This window comes from Rhincodon typus, chromosome 21, assembly GCF_021869965.1.
Source record: "Rhincodon typus isolate 14 chromosome 21, sRhiTyp1.1, whole genome shotgun sequence".
Taxonomy (NCBI): domain Eukaryota; kingdom Metazoa; phylum Chordata; class Chondrichthyes; order Orectolobiformes; family Rhincodontidae; genus Rhincodon; species Rhincodon typus.
In genome coordinates, this window is record NC_063352.1 from 724169 (window position 1) to 730168 (window position 6000).

At 39.5% G+C, this 6000-nt stretch overlaps 1 protein-coding gene across 10 annotated transcripts in view; it reads right to left on the minus strand.

The window, feature by feature from the left end:
• Positions 1-6000, minus strand: part of LOC109919806 (centriolar coiled-coil protein of 110 kDa) — a 59392-nt gene that overhangs the window by 53244 nt on the left and 148 nt on the right. For 4 of the 10 annotated variants that reach the window (XM_048609611.1, XM_048609612.1, XM_048609603.1 and 1 more), the window contains exon 2: positions 5352-5395. The exons of 2 other annotated variants lie outside the window; for them this stretch is intronic. The gene's annotated coding sequence lies outside the window, so the exon portion shown is untranslated. Of the gene's footprint in view, positions 1-5351; positions 5396-5506; positions 5588-5969 lie in introns of those variants that run through there. 4 more of the 10 variants (XM_048609605.1, XM_048609607.1, XM_048609606.1 and 1 more) reach the window with 4 other exon arrangements.

Genomic DNA, 6000 nt, shown 5'->3' on the forward strand with positions numbered 1-6000 from the left:
TGAAGCTTCATAAAAAGAAAATGTTGGAGTGTTACTATGACATTCGCAAAAGGTTACGCTATTAGTCTTGTGCCTTACGAGTGCAACCAATCCACATTACCCAAAACTGCATATCAGTTACTTGAATTAAGTTTCCTTAAAATTTCTATTTCAACCATTTCTAGGTCATTAGAACATCATAGATATGCAAACAATAGGTGGTTTAATCAATGATATCATTTTTAAAAACATCAACTCATTTCATTTGACAAAGCCATGAAGTTCTTCTGTATTTTTACCAAAAGATATTCCTCCTCAAAATTACCTGATAGTGATAAAACCTGAAGTAAAACATAACTTAATAAAAATCTTTGTGCAGATCACACTCATTTCATGAAATTTCTCATCAGTGACATTTTAAAAATTTTACCAGCCTGTGTAAAAACTATAGATTCAAGCTTGCCGAGTCTCCAATTTATCTGGTTCCGACAAACACTGGACCAGGTTCCTATACTTAACAAGAACTACCATTTATCACAAAAAGTACATTCTAATCACAGCTATGAACAATCAACACATGGCTCTGAGTTAAAATCCTAAGTCCTCTCTTAAAACACCTAGGTATACACTGACAAACAAAAAAATTGTTTTATAGGTGGAAGGGGAAAAACAACAGTTCAACAGCATCAGTCCACAGCATTCGTTGAGATGTTCCTTCCGGCTTGCCAAGATTTTGTTGTTCAATCTCCTTTCTCTGGGTTCTCTCTCTTCTTTGCAGAAGGCACACATCAATTGATACATTATCTACAAAGCCTGTTACTGATTAAAGGCGAAACTCGTAGCAACTTTCTTCCGGTTTCAGGTATGTTTAATGCAGAAAGAGATACACAACCCGTTCTTCCAGCATTATCATTCACACTCACAAGGTGTTCAGCTATTTAGGACTAAATCACAGAAGTGTTGGCAGGCCAATGACCTTTGGAATCCAAGGCTGGTCACAATGTTACAAAGTAATCAGCAACTTGTTGCCAAGAAAAATTGCAGCTTGTATACACTCCAGTGCTGTGCTGTGCCATCTACAAACAACCACTACCACAGCTACTACAACAAAGTCGCAGTGTAAGCACCACACGCTGAATTTCAGCATCATTTTTCAAACTGCAGTAATTCCTTCCTCAATCCTTGATTTCAAAATAGTCCTTTCCCTGTTTTAATCCACAGTCAAAAATATATAAAATAAAACTACATGGTCTTTACACAAGTAATTAATTCACATATAGAATGAATGATTTTACAGTGAATAATAATTCACATATCCACTACATTTAAAACTAATTCTCGAGCTAGACAACTTATTTTCCTTTCTCCCAATGCAATATGACAAACTTGAGACACTGCAAAAAAATTCATACGCAGTATAAAGTAGCAGTTTGTTTCTATCAATTCCTGGTAATTCTATTGAAAATAGATTTGAACAGTCCTCTCAATCCTATCTTAGTTATATTGGTTTGGTTTGACTTGACTGCAATATTCTGAAGCAATTAAAACAAACTACCAAGAGTCTACCTAACCTATAATTACTTCAAGTGATCCTTCCAGACTGCACAAAAAAATTACTCAGACCTGTGAAACATATCTTGTTCTTTTGCTTCTCAATTTTCACTTTTAGCATTGAATTTAGAGTATTATCTTCAAGTTAGTTAGTTTGTTCATGGAGATCAGGGCTGGTACCATTTACTACCTCTTTTAGAGACAAAGGGAGTGATTATCCATGGCTGTTCAGGCAACAAAGTTATAAAGGCGCCAACTGGGGAGTCTTGAATTGAAATGCTTGTTTTACGCTGGTCTAATACAAGGAACTCCTTTGGCAAAGGAGCTGAATTATATCAGGAATGGCTGGCTGGAGGACAGGTAAGATATAGAAGCAGAATTACGCTATTCGTCCCATTGAATGGTGGTTCAGACTCACTCATGGTTGATATACTTTGCAACCCCATTCTCCTGCCTTCTCCCTGTAACCCTTGATCTGTTTACCAATCAAGAACCTTGTTATCTGTCTTAAATACACTCTAACTTGGTCTCCACAGCCCTGTGTCAATGTATTCCCCAGATTAAATACCATGATGCTGAAGAAATTCCTCCTCCTCTCAGCTCTACATTGTGATCACTTCATCCTGAGGCTGTGACCTCAGGTCCTAGTCTCTCCCACTCGTGGAAACCTTCTCTACATCCACTCTATCCAGGCCTCTCAGTATTCTGCAAGTTTCAATCAGATCCCCCTTACCCTTCTAAACTTCATGTACAGACCCAGAATCCTCAACTGCTCCTCACATGACAAGCCCTTCACCCCCAGGATCATTCTTGTAAAACTCTGGACCCCCTCCAAGGCCAGCACATCTTCCCTTAGATATAGGGCCCAAATCTGCTCACAATATTCCAAATGCAGTCTGACTAAAGCCTCTTATTGCTGAGGTGTATATCACTGAGTTTGTATTCTAGCCTTCCCAAAATGAATGCTAATATTGCATTTGCCTTTCTAACTGCCAACTGAACTTGCATGCTAATCTTGAGAGAATCCTGAACTAGGACTCCCATGTCTCTTTGCACTTCAGATTTCTGAAGCCTTTCCACATTCAGAAGATAGTCTACCCCTCTATTCTTCCACACTAAAGTGCATAACCTCACACTTCACATTGTATTCCATCTGCCGCTTCTTTGCCCATTCTGTCCAAGTACTTCTGCAGCCTCCCCGCTTCCTCAACACTACCTGTTCCTCCAATTAGCTTTGTGTCCATTGAGCAGCTCCTTACCTCTCAAGTTACCAGTTGTCTTAATGTAGCTGTACAACACTTTGGCAGACAACATTTGATTCAACTTCTCTCCTCACAGCAACCAGCTGTTTGGGAGAAAAACAGATATGGATATGTAAGAAGTGGAGAGGAAATAAGTGATGTTGGCTATTTAGCCCCTCAAGGACACTCCGTCATTCAATAAGATCCTGGCTGATATAATCTAATTCTCAACTCACCTTCCTGCCTGTCCATCCTATCCACTGACTTCTCTCTAGTTCAAAAATCTGACTATTTCAGGCTCAAATATACACAATGACTCAGCCTCCATTGCTCTCTGCAGTAGACAATGCCACTTCCAAAAAGTTTGTCTTTTGAGAAAAGCAATTCTGCTTTATCTTAAAAACTGAAAGAACTGTGGATGATGTAAATCAGAAACAACAGGAACTTATGGAAAAGCTCAGCAGTTCTGGTAGCATCTGTGGAGAGAATTCAGAGTTAACATTTCGGGTCCAGTGTGTTCTGAGGAAGGGTCATTCTACCCAAAACATTAACTCTGATTTCTCTCCATAGATGCTGCCAGGCCTGCTGACCTTTTCCAGCAACCCTTATTGTTGTTCCCTTTTTCTTCATCATAGAAATCCCTTATTTTGCCTCCGTGCCCCAAGATCTAGATTTCCCAACTAGAGGAAACATTCTTTCAACATGCTCCTTGGGACGTTTACTCATATTTCACCAAGATCACTTATTCTTCTCAGCTTTGAGTACAGACCCAATATCTTCTCAACTTCATCATAAGATTGCAATTTCACTTCAGGAATCAATAAGGCAACTCTCAACTGCCTCCAATGCAACTATACGCCTGTTTAAACAAGGAGACCAAAACTTTTATGCAGTACTCTGGTTGCAGCCTTTCCAATGCCCTGCACAATTTTAACAAGATTTCCCTTGTGCTATACTCCACTCCCCTGCAATCAAGGCCAACATTCTACTCATCCTAATTACCTGCTGTACATGCTAACTTTGTGTTTCAACCACAAGGAAACCCAAGTTTCTTTTGCTGTTCACTTGCTGCATGAGATTTGAAAAACTCTTGAAACACGTTGGGAGAGTCTCTAGAACACCATCAAGACTTCATCAGCATTATTAATATTTATTCCAGAAATATTCTAATGCTACTCTAACTTAAAGAATTCAGTGGGAAAGATGGTGTATGTGGCCATTCATGTTTTATTTGGAACTCTTGATCTGTCGAAGCAATAAGTTAGGTGGGAAAAGTGCAAATCCAGCGGCACCAACTGCTACAGGAGAAAAAGGTAGGAAGGTGAGGTGTGGGTAAAGAATATCGCTCCTCCTCTAATTTGCAGAAGTTGTGCAGCCTCTCAATGTCCTTGAATCAACCTGAAATATGCTGCTTTTCAACAAACACTCCACATATTCTTTTTTCAGAAGTTCTAGCAACATACCGAAATTTGGTCAAAAGATATTAAAGAGGCATCTTCTAAGCTTTAGTTGGCTATTTTTCAAAAGTTCTTGGAACTTGTAATCAAGTTGAGCACAACTCATGTTAAATTGTTGGCTTAATTTCCAAGCAACCACTTGAGTTCCCTTCAAACACTTGGTGAAAACAAATTTCTTGGTTAATCCAGTTCAATATTTTCCAGTTCTCCACGTAATTCAGATATGTTTTTCTCAACCTAAGACACAATATGGACATCCTTGTTTCTATCATCTTTCAGTAGTAATCTTTTTAACATTTTTATAAATTACATCTTTAGAAACCTGCTCTGCATTTTGCTTCTTTTCATGCTTTCTGACGAAAGCATTAAGAAATTGAAAAGCTTTCCAATTGCAATTTGTTAAACAAGCCAATCTTAATATGCATGAATGACACATAGAGCTAGGTGTCATGGTTTAAAAATATGGGTTGCACATTTAAGATGAGGAGATGAGAAAACAACTGAAACCTCTTGAACTCTTTTCCTCAAAAGGCAGAAGTAGAGTCTTCAAATATTTTTGAGACTGAAGGTGATAGATTCTTGATATAAACAAGGAAGGGGAACTTTAATCGGTGTTGGTGGGAGCATAGAACAATCAGATGACTGGCAGATCAGGCTGAAGGGCTTGCTCCTAATTCAAATGTTTGAATGTTTAAAATCCAAAGTAGAAATGTTCAAGTGCTAGCTTTAGCCTTTCCTTGACCACATTATTTGTGATGAATTATGTTAATCAAAATTCAAGGTGTTCTAACAAATTGGACCAACATTTGGGCAACCCATAATAGTTCACAAATGGGCAAAATACACTAGATACCCAAATAAAAGCAAAATACTGGACATGAAATAAAACAGAAAGTACTGAGAAATCTCAATAGGTCTGGCAACATCTGTGGAAATAGAAAGAGTTGGCATTCCAAGTCTAATATGGCGCTTCAATGGAACTTGAACCATACTGGAGTCAATGATCTTCCAACATTTTTTATTCGTGGAGACATTGCTGATTATAATTCCTGTCTGGAAATGTCAAGCACACGTGTCAAGAGTGTGAAATTAGGTTGTAATGTTAAAACCTTGAACAACTTACCAGTACACACAGATGAGATTCAACAATCAATCAAGCCTGCCCCTTCAAGCGAGAAGAAAATAGAAGTGAAAGACATATTGGCAAATATTTGTTACTCTTCAAATTACATTGTCTGTTGTGTTTGAAAATATTTCAAAATTTACTTGGTTACCAACCAGCTAAATACTGTGTCAGAGGTTAAAACTCAATATTACATAGTGATGCAGAATCCAAACGTAATCATAGAAAGAAAACTCTCTTTCCAGTCGGAGATGGGGAGGAAAAGCAAAGACTGCAGAATAGAAACATTTATAACAGACGGTTGCGTGTGTGCGTGGTACTAAGGAAAGCCCCACACAATGAGAAAACAACAGCAGCCACTGTTTAAACCGTTGACTTTACAGATGACAAAGCAGCTGCAATCAGGAATCCCGTGGGTGGATGCTGGAGCCTTCACAGGAGCTGCTTGCGGCACTCAGCCGGGAGAGAGCCGTCACCATCAGGAGGAGCCCAGGCCGGGGTTGCGGGAGCGGCCAAACGAGGCTAAAATCAAGCGGAGGAAGAGGGGGGCAGCATAACAAACCGGGACCGAGGTGGTGGACGAGGAGACGGCGGCGGCCCCAGGCGGACTGCGCTCACCTCTCACTAACAGCGGCCGGGGGAGGCGGCC